General features: G+C 36.6%; 1 long non-coding RNA gene across 1 annotated transcript in view; it reads right to left on the bottom strand.

Moving 5' to 3' along the window:
* LOC108537144 (uncharacterized) overlaps positions 1-17650 on the bottom strand; it is a 20965-nt gene extending 3315 nt beyond the window's left edge. Inside the window, exons 1-2 of the long non-coding RNA XR_001887723.1 lie at positions 17609-17650; positions 16702-16827 (exon numbers count right to left, since the gene is read on the bottom strand). This is a non-coding gene — a long non-coding RNA (uncharacterized LOC108537144). The remainder of the gene's footprint in view (positions 1-16701; positions 16828-17608) is intronic.
* Positions 17651-18113: the final 463 nt, after the last annotated feature.

Raw genomic sequence — 18113 nt, 5'->3', positions numbered from 1 at the left:
AAAAAAAAAAAAAATAGATAAATACTATTCTATCATTTGTATATTAAGCACCAATTATCTAAAATATACTCTGTTGCATGTTGTGGGGACTCTGATGATGAATAAGAAAAGAATCTTACTGCACTAAATTTGTTTTACAAGAGAAATCACAAATATATTCATATTCTTTAATAGATTTTGTTAAAAGGTAAAAAGTTCCTCAACTTTTCTGACATGTACATCAACCATATTTATCATTCATTCATCTATGTAATTGAAAAAATATGAACATTTATAATTTCTTATAAGCTTCTATTTTTACTACCAGGTAATCAATGAATATAAATATAAATGTGTTAGAAGAGGACGTTCCTTGCCATGTGTATTAGTCCATTTTCATCTTACTGATAAAGACATGTGAGACTGGGCAATTTACAAAAAAAAAAAAAGTTGTTTATTAGACTTACAGTTCCACTTGGCTGGGGAGGCCTCATAATCATGGTGGAAGGCAGGAGGAGCAAGACACATCTTACATTAATGGAAGTAGGCAAAGAGAGCTTTTACAGGGAAAATCCCAGTTTTAAAACCATCAGATTTCATGACAATCATTCACTATCACAAGAACAGCACAGAAAAGACCAGCCCCCATAATTCAATCATCTCCACCAGGTTTCTCCTATGACATGTGTGAACTGTGGGAGTTACAATTCAAGATTAGATTTGGATGGGGACACAGCCAAACCATATCATTCTGCCCAGGCGCTTCCCAAATCTCATGTCCTCACATTTCAAAACCAGTCATGCCTTCCCAACAGTTCCCCAAAGTCTTAACTCATTTTAGCATTAACCTAAAAGTCCACAATCCAACGTCCCATTGGAGACAAGGCAAGTTCTTCCCATGAGCCGGTAAAATCAAAAGCAAGTTAGTTACCTCATAAATACAATGAGGGTACAGGCGTTGGGTAAATACAGCCATTTAAAATCGGAGAAACTGGCCAAAACAAAGGGGCTACAGGCTCCAATGCAAGTTCGAAATCCAACAGGGCAGTCAAACATTAAAGCTCCAAAATGATTTTCTTTCACTTCATGTCTCACATCTAGGTCATGCTGATGAAAGAGGTGGGTTCCCATGGTCTTGGGCAGCTCCAACACTGTGACTTTGCAGAATACAGTCTCCCTTCAGCTGCTTTCCAGGCTGGCATTGAGTGCTTGTGGCTTTTCCAGGTACATGGTGCAAGCTGTCAGTGGATCTACCATTCTGGGGTCTGGAGGATGATGGCCCTCTTCTCACAGCTACAGTAGGCGATGGCACAGTAGGGACTCTGTGTGGGAGCTCAGACCCCATATTTCCCTTCTGCATTGCCCTAGCAGAGGTTCTCTATGAGGGCCCTCCCCCTGCAGCAAACTTCTACATGGGCATCCAGGTGTTTCCATACATCTTCTGAAATCTAGGCGGAGTTTCCCAAACCCCACTTATTGACTTCTGTGTACCCACAGGCTCAACACCACATGGAAGCTGTCAAGGCTTGGGTTTGCACCCTCTCCAGCCATGGCCCAAGCTCTACATTGTCCCCTTTCAGCCCCAACTGGAGTGGCTGGGATGCAGGGCACCAGGTCCCTAGGCTGCACAAAGCACAGGGACCCTGGATCTGGCCCTGGCCCATAAAACCACTTTTTCCTTCTAGGCCTCCAGGCCTGGGAAGGGAGGGACTGCTTCAAAGACCTCTGACATGCCCTGGAGACATGTTCCCCATTGTCTTGAGATTAATATTCAGCTGCTTATTACTTATGCAAATTTCTGCAGACTGCTCACTTGAATTTCTCCTCAGAAAATGGGATTTTCTTTTCTATCCATTGTCAGGCTGCAAATTTTCCAAATTTTTATGCTCTGCTTCCCTTATAAAACTAAATGCCTTTAACACTACCCAAGTCACCTCTTGTATGCTTTGCTGCTTTGAAATTTCTTCTGCCAGATACCCTAAATCATCTCTCTCAAGTTCAAAGCTCCACAAATCTCTAGGGCAGAGGCAAAATACTGCCGGTCTCTTTGCTAAAGCATAACAAGAGTCGCCTTTGCTCCAGTTCCCAAGTTCCTCATCTCTATCTGAGACCATCTCAACCTGGACCTTATTGTTCATATCACTATTAGCATTTTTGTCAAAGTCATTCAACAAGTCTCTAGGAAGTTCAAAACTTTCCCACATTTTCCTGTCTTCTTCTGAGCCCTCCAAACTGTTCCAATCTCTGCCTGTTACCCAGTTCCAAAGTTGCTTCCACATTTTCAGGTATGTTTTCAGCAGCACCCCACTCTACTGGTACCAATTTACTGTATTTGTCCATTTTCATGCTGTTGATAAAGACATACCTGAGACTGAGCAATTTACAAAAGAAAGAGGTTTAATGCTCTTACAGTTCCATATGGCTGATGAGGCCTCAAAGTTATGTTGGAAGGCAAGGAGGAGCAACTCATATCTTACGTGGATGGCAGCATGCAAAGAGAGCTAGTGCAGGGAAACCTTATTTCATTCTTTCAGTTCTCTCATTTTAATAGTTTTACATAATTTACTATATTTCACTTCCCACATATTTTATGCTGTCTATTTACTAGATTAGTATATCTCTGATCTAGTAAATGTATAGTGGAGCTCTCCTGCTATATTTGTTATATCTTTATTTGCTCATTCAAATCCATCAATTTATCCTGCATACACTTGCTAATAACGTTATTTAGGGCATACTTGTATCTTGTACTACTTATTATCATTAATAAAATTTTTCATTATGAAGTGATTGTTTTCATACATAATTTTGTATGTTCATAACTTTTAATTCTTGGTGTCAAGAATATAATGGTAAACACAATGATAAAAATATTTGTCTTTATCGAATCCAAGTACTAAGGAAAAGAATTATAAATCATAAACAAGCAATTAGTGGCTAAGAATTCATACATTTTTAATATGAAATATTAAGTGATAATCCCAAACTGACATATATTATATACTGTCAGGCATTGATAAGTGCTTTGAACAAGAAAAGTAGCAAAATGAGAGTATTTGAAAGTGACTGGATTGGGAATGTGTGGGACTATTTTACACAGAGTTATTGGTTAGGAAAGCTTTCTAAGAAAGCTTATTGGAATAGAAAACAGAGTGAAATAGAATAATGACCCATGCACATTTTTGGGGCAAAAATGTTTCAGGCCAAATGACAGCTTGTTCAGAGGATTTAAATTGGGCTTGTGCTTAATATGTTGAAGAAACAATAAGGAGATATTTAAAACAAAGTATGTCAGAGACTAATACTTAAGATTTTATTCTTTAAATGTAATGGAAATCTTCTAGAGGGTTTTGGGCAGAGAAATGACATAATCTCATTTATTCCTGAAAATGTTAATTTTCTATTGCAGCAGGGAAAATAACTCAGAAAGACAGTTGAGGAAGCTATTGCCAAACTGCAGGCCAAGATGATAGAGGCTTAGCTATTCCCGGGGCTTGTTTTGTTTCTAGATAAAGGAAGCTCTTAAAATGCAAGACTCATGACATTTATTTTCCTAGTGCCTAGGAGAGGACATGGTATAAAATAGGCACTCAACAGAATATCTCATGAGTCAGTAAAACAATGGAGACTTGACTAGAGTTTTCGCCTACAAAGGAAAGCTAAAGAGTACAATTTTCTTGAAATACAATCAATTGTAAAATATGTCAGTATCTCAATACAATAAATGGACATAATGTACTGAGTATAGGTGGTTAATTTTCTTTAAAAAAATCACACAATGCAGCACATGAACATTTTAACATGTGAAGGTCTTTGTTCTGATGCACTTTAATATATCACTTAATATTAAGATTGATAACCAAAGATGAAAGTATTATTGATGCAGAAGGACAAAAACATGCCATATTTTAAATCAGTCCCTTTTCATAAGGGTCTTATTGTACCACAGCAAATTTCAAAGAGACCAAGACAGAAGATGATTCTAATACCATCTCTAGCTGGTTGCCTTTTGACAAAATCTTGAGTGTTCTTATAAGAAGGAAACAATATTTGGTTTGTGCTAGCTAACTCAGAGGGTTATTATGAGAAACCAATATGGTGAAGTATCTGAAGGCAATTTGATAACTTTAATGTGCCACAAAGTTATAAACTATTACTATGCCAACTAATTATCTAAAGTTAGTTAATGTGGCACATGTGACACATGTGACAGTGACCTGATTTCCCTGGTACTTTCGATTACTGCTTTATTGCCCTACATATAAGAATATCAAATTTGTTTTCAATCCTACTCACTTTATTTTTATAATTAGTGGCTCCCACCGACCACACATCATCCAGAGAGCTCATTAAAACTCAGATTACTGGACTCCACTCTTATAGTTTCTGAATCAGTACTTCTCGTTAAGGTCTGATATTTTTCATTTCTAATAAATTCCCAGATAATGCTGATGCTACTCTTCTGGGGGCTACATTTTGATAACTACTGCTTCTGGGGATAGTGACCATTTAACAGAGTTAATAAAAATGTTTATTTTTTGGTTTGAACTGAAGTATCTCTCAATAAATTTGTACACAGAAATTTTTTGGAACTGTATATGATAGCTTCTCACTGACCAAGAAAATAAATGCTTTGAATGAAAAAAGTATTAAGGTAATAACACACAAATTTGAACATTTTGAGGACTGGCATACTCTTATGTTGAAACTTCCTTGTATGAGTTAATAGACATGAATCTAAATTCCAAGTGGCAGGGGCAAACCCATCTCTTACTAGAGCTGAAAGTTGAAATTACATATCTCTTATTCCTTATATTAAAATCACTGAGGTGTAAAATTATAGGTACAATGTCAAGCACTATGTATTATTGCTTTATTCAGGAAAGTCAAAATCTTTTAAGTATAACTATATTTTTGATAATAACTTTTTTCGTGTCTTAGTTATGTTCAAGGAATAAACTCATCAATAATTTGGAAAGTGGTTGAACAATTTGTTGGGAATACAAGAAATATTCTACCAAAATGCTTTTGGGGAAGTTTTTCAGCAGTCATAAAGACAAAAGAACCTATAGTGTGACATATGGACAATCTTTTATAGTGCATCCTCTCTGGTTAAAAAAATCAATGTCATTTAGTGGAATACAAATTAAGGTTCAAGAACCAGATTCCACTTCCAAACCCTTTATTTAAATGGTATATTCCTTACTCTCCTTCTTTCATGGTGTATTATATTGCTGTAAGTTAGCATCAGTGATTGCCTTATCCTTTGTACAGAAGCATGGTACAATCCTTCTCTGGCTTCAGATGGGTTTTTATATATTTTCAGAGAGAAAACAAAACTATTCTCCAAACCTCTCCCTGAGCCAGAGCCATCCATGAACAAAGAGGAATGTTACCTATCTAAGAATGAGAGAGAAGGGGCGTGAGGTAGAAAAAAATATTTCATTTTTTTCTGTTAAACAAATACATTTCTAGAGCTATTGTCTGTATTAAATATGAGTGCTACATTCCAAAGAAAAGTTTGACCTCCCCAGTACCCAAACATTTATTTGTCTTTCATGAGTTTATTCAATTTTGATTATGTCGCAATTAACTTGACAATGTACTAAGTCCAAGGCCTTAAAAACGAATCGAGAAAATACAAAGTAGGAGGGCAAGATACAGAAAACTACATTTTGTTCCAAAGAAATGGAAATTCTGTTCCCAAAGAGAGGGAAGAATAGACGTGAATGCTGGTATGAAGAGATCTACTCCTTCTGTGTATGTCTACTCCTTCACACCTGTGAGGGTGTGGTTGTTTAGCTGTTACCTTGAATCTGGACCAAAAGATGTATTAATATCCAAGATAATTTTGATAATTTAATATCCAAGATAATATCCAAAATTTTGAAATTTTGATAATTTTAATATAAATTTTGATTTATATTAATATCCAAGATAATTTAATAATGCTGTCACTCATTTTAACACATGCATCTATTTTTCTTTATGGAGTATTCATGTGTCTGGACACATAAAACCATTGGAATTGCAGAATCCCCAAGATGAGTCTTTAGCAAACTTGTTAGAAGGAATGTTGAGGAAAATAATATCGGATGTTATAAAGAAACTCAATGGTATTCTCTCCTCCTAGATATTCTGTATAACAATGAAAAGCAATTTGCATATGCTAGAGTCTGTTTCTTTAGTGGTGATTCACTTCAGTGGAGTTGTCATATTAACTTGGTCCTCCTCTGAGAGTCCTTCCCCTCAGCTGACAACATTAGTGTTTCCATTCTGAGTATGTCAGTTTCATCAGTTCAGTTTCAGTTTGTGGTCCCAGGTATGCATAACACCCAGGTGCCAAAAGTTGGGGAAGATTCTAGTGAAGCTTAAAAACTGCAACCCAGTGGAGACTAGAATGACTAATCTTAGTGCTACTTAATCAGAATTAGTTTTCTACAGGTGACAAACCACATTCCAGTAGACGTCAGAGGATTGGTGACTGTTTTCAAATGCCTCACAGAACTATCCTTTTAAATTCACATTTTTTTTTTTTTTTTTTTTTTTTTTTTTTTGTTGAGAGCAGAGTCCTAGCTCTGTCGGCCCGAGGGTGCGGATGATGCCATGTGGCGCGGACGGGTCTCCACTCACGCAAACTCCAGGCTCCCGGGAGTTCCCCGCTATTCCCTGCCCAGGCCTGCCCCCGAGTAGTCTGGGAGTACAGGACGCGCCGTCACCTCGCCCGGCCTAGCTTTTTGTATTTTTTTTAGAGGAGACGGGGTTTCACCCGTGTTTAGGCCAGGATGGTCCTCGATCTCCTGACCTCCCCCGTGATCTGGCCCCCGTCTCGGCCTCCCAAAGTGCATGGGATTTACAGGCTGGAGCACCCGCGGCCCGGCCAAATTCATTTCTAAGAGTGCCATATAGCAGATAAAAACAAAGTTTTAGCAGTTTAAAACTAAGCTAACCTCCCCTTATTAAAATCCTCATCTTCCATCTCCTATTGTTGAAGAAACGACCAACCAAGCATAGTACATTCATTAAAGCAGCCTCTTTTTAAAGTGTTTTGAGAATGTGTATGCCAAGAAAGATTTAGAAAAAAAACTATACGAATAGCACAACCTCTCCCACACAGGAATAAATAGGTCCGATTGTTAATTGCTGCAGAAAGTATTGATACAATGTATAAGTTCGAATGCTTATTCTAGCATTGAAAAATCTATATATATTTCCATTAGAAAACAGGGACTTTTGTTGAGCCAATTCCCCCATGGCAAATCTCAAACTTGCAAACCAAGACTCTCGGCAACTAGCCGTGTGTCTTCCTTCTTCCGTCAGAGACAGGACAGGCTTCAGAAATTGTACTAGTGTTCCTTCTTCTTTGGAATTATAAGAGCTTGGCCATGTTATTCCAAAAAGATAATTTTCACAAGTAACAGCAATGAAGAACATTGAAGCACGGAATGTACAAGGTACTCTTTTTATCTGTCCTGAAATACTATGCATATTCTACTTCATAATTATTCTATTGGAGGGTAGAAATTGAATTTCTCAGGACCTCAAATGAAGAAAAGGTGTCATAATTTGTTATCATTATTGTCTCAATTGTCTCAATTTTAAGTATAGATAATCAGAACATATTACCTCCTCAAAGAACCAACCAGGCTGTGTGTCTGGATCTTAATAATAGAAAATATATTTGCCCACAAAAATGCAGGGATGGGATGAGATATGCAGTGTTTGTGTGTGTGTGTCTGTGTGTGTGTGCACACACATTGGGTGATGGGGTCCTCTCCTATTCAGACTTCAGAAATAAATGAAAGAAAGAAGTCTACATTGTGGTAGATGCTGAGAAGACAGGAAAAATGATATTTAATTATTTTTTAACATAATTTCAAGATATTTAACAGTATCTTGAAAATTTAAAAAAAAATGAAACCTATTTTCATGAATGTCTCTCTTTGAGTTTTGATTCTTACACTCATTCTTTTACATAAAACTAATTAATTCATTTAGGATCTAAAAGAAACAAGTATTACTGTTGCTGTCTCAGGTTTTGTAACAAATGACTGCAAAAGAGTAGCTTATGATATAAATCATTTATTTTGCCCAATGCTAGGGAATGACTGGCTTAGCAGTTCTTGCTCTGGTTCTTGTGTAGGGTCATCCTGAAGCTTCTTCACTTGCATGTCTGGTACCTGGATTAGTAAGTTTTCAACAGGGAGCAACTAGGCCTCGTCCACCATCTTTCTCTCTATGTGGACTTTACATAAGGTGGCTTCATGGTTCCTGGACTTCTTCCATAGTAATTGATGGCTCTGAGAGACAGTGTTCAAAGGCTGACCAGGAAAACCTACATGGTCTTTGCTAACATAGTCTCAGAAACCATGCAGTGTCATTTCTCTCACATTCTATTCATCTTGGTGGTCCCAAAGACTAGCCTGTAGAGGGGACACTGACTTTTGATAAGGGATGTTTACAAGAATTTACAGATATGTTTTGAAAACAACTGTGGTAGTTCCCTCTAATTTCTGGCTAGAATTACTCAGAACATCTATTTAAATATAACTGTAATCTGACAGCCCAAACACAGTCAATTAGAATTCCCAAGCACTTTAGCTTAGATTTTTTCTTACACTACTAAAATGTAAAAAAATTCACATCTATATTTTCACTGTTGTTAATTATGTTATGCTCTAAATTACTTTTCAGTTGAATATTGCCTATATAGGCCATATGAAACAACTAGTTAAGATTTTTTTAATTGCTTAATGTACAGACCTGGGTAATTGAGACTTTGAGACTTATTTTTTCACATTAAGATTATAGCTAACACATTTGTCTGATTCTTTTCCCAGCACTTTAATTCATTGTATTTTTCCCCAATCACTGTTAAATAGTTGTTGTCATTATCCTCGGGTTACAAATAAGAAAACTGAGGCCCAGAAAGGGTAAATGCCTGTCAAAGATCACACACTTAGTAAATGGAGGAGCTGAGATTCAAAACCAAGCAGAGGGCTCTAGTGACCATAATTGTCACCTCATCGTCCGTAAAATCAGCTCCTTTATAGGCCAGAACGCAACTCGTTCTCAACTATAAAGTACATGAAAATTAAATATATTCCTATGATAATGAAAAGTAATAGCTTAGACCTGGGGATTTCTACGAGATCTCCAGGTGTCACAGATATCTGTTCACTTTGTTCAGGATTATTTAGCTTGTGCTACAGACAGATGGCAGGCCTCTCTGTCAATCCCTTTATGTATATATGTATAAATGTATGTATCTGTCTGTCTATCCATGTAGAGATTGAGCTCTCCAAGAAGAAGACTCTGAGATAGAGATTAGGGTATAGAAAGTTTATTAGGGCCGGGCGCAGCGGCTCACGCCTTTAATCCCAGCAATTTGGGAGGCCGAGGTGGGAGGATCACTTGAGGTCAAGAGTTCAAGATCAGCATGGCCAATATGGTGAAACACCATCTCTACTAAAAATACAAAAATTAGCTGGGTGTAGTGGCACACGCCTGTAATCCCAGCTACTCGGGAGTCTGAGGCAGGAGAATCGCTTTTACTCGGGAGACTTGAGGTTGCAGTGAGCTGACGTGCCACTGCACTCCAGCCTGGGCAACAATAGCGAAACTCCGTCTCAAAAAAAGAGAGAGAGTTTATTAGGAAGTACTGTAAGGATTTACAACTATAGGGCAATACAAAAGCAGGACTGATCAACAGAAGAAGGTGTATTCTGCGACAGTCATAGCAAAAATGCCAACTAACTCCAGAGGAAACTCTGAAGCTAGGATGCTGCTTTACTATACTGGGTTATGGCAAAGGCACCAGGTTTTATAACCCTGTATCAACTAGCTATTAGATGTAGGTTACCCTCAAAGAGAAGGCATGGCCCTTAGGCAAGGCAACTTTTTTCAGCTAAGGGCACTGACAGGACAGGACAGGTATGATAGTCTTCATATGTCAGTCACACAGCCAGCAGCTGATAGAAGAGGCTCTCCAGTGCTGAAAGGGAGACACACACACATGTACACACACAGTATATGTATATTTATTTGTAAATTGCAGATATGTGCTTCTTTGATTTGCAATTTAAATATTTCTAAAGTTAATTTTTGTTTATTTTTAAAATAAGAAATACGTATAGAAGTCCAAATATATTTAATTGCATCTCATTATTTTCTTGTTCTCCCCATTTTGAAATGTTTCCAGGTAAAATAATTATTTTCACACAGTTTATTCTCTATTTATTTGCACATGCTTCTCTTTGATATAAAGAGATTTTGGTTTACAAAGATATTCAAGAATTTCAGGAATTTTCTAAAAACATAAATGAAGAAAATCAAGACACAGGGAACAAAAAAAATTAAAAAGGGATGAAAACAGTGGCAAAGCTAATATATTCATATTTTTAAAAGGCTATGAGATGCTGTACACCTTCTAGATATGAGGTGCAAATTTAGTGCTGGGCTTCTGAGCAATGGTAATAAAAGAAAATAAGATCCATTACAGGGGCCAATGTCTATGAAATTAAAAATATACCCAATGCTCATGGGAATTATACATTTTCCTGGTACTGATACTTTAGAGAAATTTAACCTTTGGCTCTTCATACAGTTTTCTTTTTTCAACAAAAATTGATGCTTATATAAAAAGCCCTATACATAATCAAGTAGAGACTTGAATACCTTCAAATTATTGAATATAACTAGAAAGACTACATAGCATAATGAGGGCAGTAGCAATCACTGCAGGCTGAAATAATAAAGAGAGAATTCATGTAGGAGGTAGCATTTAAACTAAGCCTTGAAGCATGATTTAGAGAGGTGACAGGCAGTTATTGTTTAGGAAGATATTCCAGCCAAAGAAACTAACATGCATAAATGTATGAAAATAAAAGAGAAAAGGCAAATCATATTCATAAAATTAATTACGTTATATACCATTTCTTGATATCTTGGATGCAGCAACTTAAGATTAGTGAGAACTTAAAATGAATATTAAAACATTAGCAAAATAAATCAGTTGAAAACATTGTTTAGGCATAGAATTAGTATGACTAAACTATTTTTATTTTCATTCAGTTATTTCCAAGCCAAAATGCAGTATTTCAAAATGTAGCAGAAAAACAATTTTAACTTTGATATTATGAAGACAGTGCTCTTTTTAAAATTTGCACCATAAATTGGAAAGGAAGATTAACCATTACACGGTGGCATCATCTAGGCAGTATGGCTTTACAGTTGCAGAGAACTGGATCACCCATTTACGGAATAGAAACTTTTCCTGATAAAAATATTTTTTTAATTATAATTCAGATTGAAAACTGATTCATAGATGTTTTGTTCAGTTTTACTACAGAGGATTTTTTTTTCCTTTTTTTTGTGCGTAACCTTCCATTGATTACTTCAATTTTATTGAAATTTATTTTTAAAAATACCTAATGATTGTCTTTAAAAAATCTGTGTTGGTTGATCAAAATAACTGTTAGGAACAAAATAAAGTTACTTCTATTTGTATTGGACATTTTAATAATGATGCAAAATAATATTGTTGAAATATATCTACTGTATAAAACATTTCTCCTATAGAAATAATGTAGTTATAAGAAGTTCAAAAATTAAGTTATTGGAATTTTACTCTACAACTGCTAGATAGATTATAATTTGAAAAATAATAGAATGGAAATTGTAATAAAATATGTTTCCACCCCACAAATACTGAAGTAAGATGTTATGACTTTGGGGCAGATATTGACTAAGCAAAGTGACATTTGTATATATAAATAGTAACTTGCAGGTAGAATCCAGTATTTAGTGCCCTGCAGGAGTGAACATGCACAGTTAATGGAATTCCTTTCAACAATGTTAATTACAGAAAACGTTTACATTGTCCTGCAATTAAGTAGTATGTCATGAAAGATACAGATGTTTTTCTTTTTTGATCTTGAGTATAATGTGGATTACTCTGCAGCCAATTTGCACTCCGTACTACTTCTAAAACAAATAACTGTTCCCGTAAATCTAATTCTAAATCCTTTAAGAACTAAAATACATATCTTTAGAGTAGATTTCTTGTAGATAAGATATTTCCCACTGCAAATGCCAGTAAACCTTCCTAAAAATTATCTTAATACATTGTTCTCAGTAAAACAGTCTGTCATAGAAGCCACTAAAATCTTTTTTTTTTTTTATGCAGTCACTCACTATGATGTTCCCTGCTTGCATTCACTTTACCTCTCAACTATTCTTGTTCAAGCACTCTTTACCCCTGCAATTATATTAAAACCCAGGTTCTAGACAAATGGTCCTCCTTGCCAACATAACCCTCTGAAATCACAGTCCTTACCGTTTTTGTCACAGCTCCTCACAAAAGGAGGAATACGTGCCTGGAATTGTGCTAAATACAATTCTCTTCTTGTTACAGTTTAAGATAGTCCAGAATAAACGTTCTGATTTCTAATATTATAGCCTTATAAACATTATTGTTAATTATATTGGATGAACACACTAAAGTGTCCATTGAATTATCAGGTGAATATTCAGTGTTCCTTTATTTATGAAGTTAAATATTTGCTTATAGTAAACTATGATTAGTGTAAAACATAAAATTTTTATTGCCTTTATTACAAAGTTCAGTGGATTTTACTCTATAAATGGACATTTTTTCCAAAAACAGTAATATAACAATATATGGTATATTAAATCCATAATGCTTATGTTTTAAAAAGTCATGCCCTCTTCTGAAAACAGAAAGTTTATGTTCCCTCTATTTGTATTTTTAAAATATGCTATTTTGCTTTCCTAATATAAATCATATTCTAGCATATGCATACCTCCTCATCATCAGCCCCTCTTATGTTCTAAGTCCCTCAGTCAAGTATGGACTGCAGAATAAATCAAAAATTGTATGTGCATCTTTCTTCCATATTCCATTTTATAATGTACAAACCACCTGTAAACATGTTATTTCATTTGTTCTGAAGCAATAATCTATGTCCCCAAGGAATTAAGTGGCACTTGCCTAAAGTGACAAAAGGCAAATAGTGAGGTCAGAATTCCAATTCCTGAAGTTATTCACTTTCCATCATACCTTTTATGTTTAATGTTTGCAAAGGCTTTCTGGCTCTCTCAGTGCAGTATGCAAAACGTCTATCATACTATGGCACCAACAAATACCTCTGGTTTCTTCTCTTTTTTAGTTTAAAGTTCAGGAATGCAGGGTTTTTAAGAATTTCAGTGGAAGTTGTCTATAATCATGCATTATGCCAGTAATGTATTTGTGAGTACATTAAATATGCATAACATAATTGGATATTTTTGTAGGTTTTCCCATCTAGTCAGATAATGTAATTTATAAAGTATTCCCTGTGTTTATTTGTTGATTTTTAAAAAAATCCCCATATTCTCAAATTTATATTGTACATTTTACCAGCCTACAAAGTCATTTAATTTAACCTAAACATTTACCTTTTCAGATAATAATGCAACACACAATGGTATCAGCATCTACATTTGAATATCAGATCTCAGTTTACTGTTAAAACCCAGCATCACTTAAGTCATGTAACACTGAAAAGTTCACAGAATTGAGCCACTAGCCAGATATGATCATTGCTATTCCTTTACTATGCTACTTTACAATAGGATCTTTATCCAGGTAGCTAATTTGGTTACACCAACAACTACAATAAGTTCTTTTCAATGTAGTATAGTGATAATGGTACGCTCAAACTTAAGGTAACAGAATCTTCAAATTTTGCCTCTCCAGATGTTTATATTGACATTATTTTTTTCACAAGAAAATACATATATTGAAGAAAACAACTTTAAAGAGCAGTATTTCATTTTCATAACTCTTACAATATTAACAGGTCAGGTTTTGAGAGTTGCTGCAGGCTGCTTTAACTATTGTCAAACTCTTTGACATTAACGTATATTGTTTTACGTTATTTGGCATGTAAGGATAATGGCTCCATATGCATTTCCACTTCTTAGTGAAAACATACACAGTTCTCTGCTATTTCGAAATTAAAATGTTAGGAATAATTGTATTTTTTACCATGATGGCTGTTTTACTAAATTTTTCACAATTCACTATATTCACACGCTGATCTAATTTCTTACAGAAAATAATTTTGTAGTTATCACATGAGTATCGCATGAGCCTTTGACCAAACAAGGAAGAACACTCTCAATTATGCTATTTCAACATTTCCTCAATATTTTACCAGCACATTTTAATGTATATTCGGTTGAAAGAATCAGAGCAAGCTCATTTCCTGGTATATAATTCTCATACACAAAGGTATACATTGGTTAAAGGCATTAAGAAATATATTGGCTAGATTCTGCAGCCCCTCTGATAATTGGTAAATTAAGGATAATATATGTGTGATGCCCAAATGCAGAAGTCAGCTAAGAAAATCTAAAGAGGAGCTTGTATTTCTAAAGACTATACATGGTCTTTACTTGCCCTTGTGGCCTACATCAGTAAACTTGCACATAATCTTGTTTCCTAGTGGCTGCCCCCACAGCAAAGAAAAAAATCACACAGGGTAAGTTTCCCCCAGAGACACATAGAAGCCAATAATCCTGCTAACATTTGCTCCTGTATAAAAGGCCAAGCCTGCACTCTAGTCAGGTAGCTACCTAATATTTCCCTGCTGTATTTCCACAATGAGGAAACAGGATACATGTTTCCACTCACAGGACTTGAGGAAGCAGTTGTAAGAAATGTGGTATCCAAATGGAGAAGAAAAGCAGTATTATAGTCCATCATTATGATAAGATATTCTAGTAAAATCAAACTACTCTCTATAAATATGCAAGAAAAAAAAAGACAGTCTTTGTATAATAAGAGGTAGGGTGGAAATTTTCCTTTTGCCTAAATCATGAAAACTGCATCAAAGAGATGCAAAGTACCTCTTTTCTAATGAAACACTGAAACAGTGGAGACTTAGGGAGGAGTCAATGCTGCAGTTTAAGCCCAAGACTATCAGGCTAAAGATCCAGGAAAATTCAGTGTTTCGGCTCAAATCTGAAGGTCATCTGTTGCAGTATTCCCTCTTGCTGAATGCTAGTCTTTTGTTCTGTTCAGGCCTTCAACTGATTGGATGAGGCTCACCTACATTATAGAAATAATCTGCTTTACTCAAATTCGACTAATTTAAATGTTAGTCTCACTTGAACACACCCTCACAGAAACATTCAGAATAATATCTGACCATCTATCTGGGAGCCACGACCCAGCCAAATTGACATATAAAATTAATAATCACAATATCTTACCATGATGTGACTCCTGGCAGCTTTTTCTCATTTAAATATCAAGTGGAGGAGGCAGTGACATCGATGATGATAACTTGATATGAATGTCTGAATTTTCTGTCAGTCACAGGAAACTAGAAGTAGTTCTATGTGAGCCCCTTTGCGGGCACCGCCATGTGAAGTTGTCCTGCTAGGTAAAACACACTGCCACAGGCAGAGAGCTAGACTGCCAAGGATGCCTGAGTCAGCTTTCCGAAATCAGGGAACTATATATACAGTGAGGAGAACAGCAGCTCCAGGAGAACTTACTCATGTGCCCAGTTCATTAGAACACTTACCACACAGAGGATATCTGTGGTGGCCAAAAAAGCTGTTGCAATTAACCAACAAAGAAATCTACAAAACTGGTTAATGAAGAGGCATTTGTAATTTTTCTTTTCCTATCAATGTGCCCTAGCACACCCTGCATGACACCGAATTTACAGAAAACAAATAGAGGAGGTGTCTCAACGACAGACATGTCTCTTTCCTTCTTTCTTTCACCTATGACTGTGGAGGGATGAGGAAAAATAATTTCAGATAGCAAAGGAAGGATAAAAACTTTGAACTGAAGATGGGGTTGAAATTTAAAACCACATCTTGATTTGTTCTAATTGAAAGTGATAGCAAGTTTTAAAATCTGCTGAATATATTTTCAGGGTTAATAAAAGGTATTGCAGGATATGGCTAAAAGGAATGACTAGAGTAGAACATAGTATCATGTTTATACCTTACTAATTTGGACCCATTAATAAACATATGTACCTATAAGTAGAGAGGCAGTGCTATGTTAGCTACCTGTGATAGCCAAAGCCCCCCACCCCAGCAGCCATTTCATCCCTCTTATTCTGGAGACAGCAATCTGTTTATCTGGAGAATTTCTCTAATCCAAATGATCCTTCTGAAACTATCAATCATAGTGTCCCTCATTTCAGCCACACACCCGAGCATTTGGCCTAGGTTATGTCAATCATAGTTCCACTGGATCATACATAGCAAACGGCAGAGAGGGAGATATATGACCTGAGCCTGAGCTACTAGAATCCTACCTTGAACTTTTACAAATAAATTTTGAAGGGTGTATCAGGGTTTACTCAAAAGAAAGAAACTGTGCCAGTTATTGAACAGGATTATTTTATATAAAAATATTGTTAACAAAGTAACTGAAAGGATCAAAAGAGAGCTGTAAGGTATTATGGAGGTAGCAACTGTAGAAAGTAGCTACCATCCTTATAGCTAAAGGAACAAAGGGAAGAGGATAGAATAATTAAAATGTAGAAACTTAGGGAATGGGTCCCAAGAGTTGAAACATGGACTACAGACAGTCCTCTACTTGCCTTGGATTTTCTTACAACTTTTCAACTTTACTATGGGTTTATTGAGCTATTAAAATGCATTTTTGACTTAACGATATTTTCAACTTACCATGTGTTTATAAGGATACAACCTCATTGTATGCTGAGAAGCATCTGTACTGAAGAAGAGGAGCTGCTTTGCTGGTGTTGGTATCTCTGAGTTTGGAGGAGCAGTCTTTGGGTCTGGGACCCAGACCTGTAAAGAGCAGACACAGGCAGGTGGTGTTGGTATCTCTGAGAGGCAAGTAATGAGGCTCAATATGTGAGTGTGGAGGAAACTGTAAACTGAATTCAGCTGCTGCTGTGGGAAAGCCCAGCTACTGCTGGGAATTGTTGTTGGGGTAATGCCCATAGGAACAGGAAGCAGTCTAGAAGTACACAGGGAACAAACAGAAAAGAGCAAGTCTTCCTTCTTCCTTTTCCGGCCTTGCTCTCTCCCTCTAGTGCCCAGGATTGGCAGAGCTTCAGGGAGCCAGTTGAGAAAGCAAAAACGTAGCTTGCAGAATCTCAGCACCAGAATTGCAAAGCTGAATGAAGAAGGGTGGGTTCAAGCTGCTGAGAGACAAGAACTATAGAACTGGTGTGGAGACATATGCTTCCTTTTAGATTATGAGATGAGATGAATCCATGTATTAAGAAAAAGCTATTTCTTAGCATGTCTCAATTAGTAATATCAAGAGAGGGGCAGGCTCATACCAGCCACTTAGTGCCAGAGGCTCTTGTTGATCGGTAATCTCCTATTTTTAATATAATCGACTAGATGTGTGTGACTCTCTTTCCTTATAAATATGTAGAGTGGGGCCGGGCGCAGTGGCTCATGCCTGTAATCCTAGCACTTTGGGAGGCCGAGGCGGGTGGACTGCCTGAGCTCAGGAATTTGAGACCAGCCTGGGCAATATGGTGAAACCCCGTCTCTACTAAAAATACAAAAAATTAGCCAAGTGTGGCAGCATGTGCCTGTAATCCCAACTACTCACGAGGCTGAGACAGGAGAATTGCTTGAAACTGGGAGGCGAAAGTTGCAGTGAGCCGAGATCATGCCATTGCACTCCGGCCTGGACAACAAAGCAGGACTCTGCTTTAAAAAAAAAAAAAAAAAAAGAAGAAGGAAAGAAAGTGAGGAAGCAGAAGGCAAAAGTAAATTGGGTTAAAAGTCAACTGATTAAGAAAAGAGTGTGTCAAACCTAACAAGGAGCAGAGAGGAATGAGAGGATGGCCAAGAGCCTATTATCTAGGTGGGTGTTACTTGGCCCCATAGCCTGTGCTTTCACTTCTCTCACCTGTTGCTTTTCAAGTCCTCTTACTGAATGGGTTCACTTGATACCCTTAAAGAAGTCAGAACTTGATCAGGCACAGTGGTTCACGCCTGTAATCTCAGCAATCCCAGCACTTTGGGAGNAGAGAGAGAAAGAGAGAGAGACAGACAGAGAGAGAGAGAGAGAGAGAGTGACTCAGGAGGATGTGACCTTTCTACCAGAGTCT

This window comes from Rhinopithecus bieti, unplaced genomic scaffold (genome assembly GCF_001698545.2).
Source record: "Rhinopithecus bieti isolate Rb0 unplaced genomic scaffold, ASM169854v2 scaffold_1252, whole genome shotgun sequence".
NCBI lineage: Eukaryota > Metazoa > Chordata > Mammalia > Primates > Cercopithecidae > Rhinopithecus > Rhinopithecus bieti.
This window is presented reverse-complemented; position numbering and strand designations above follow the sequence as displayed.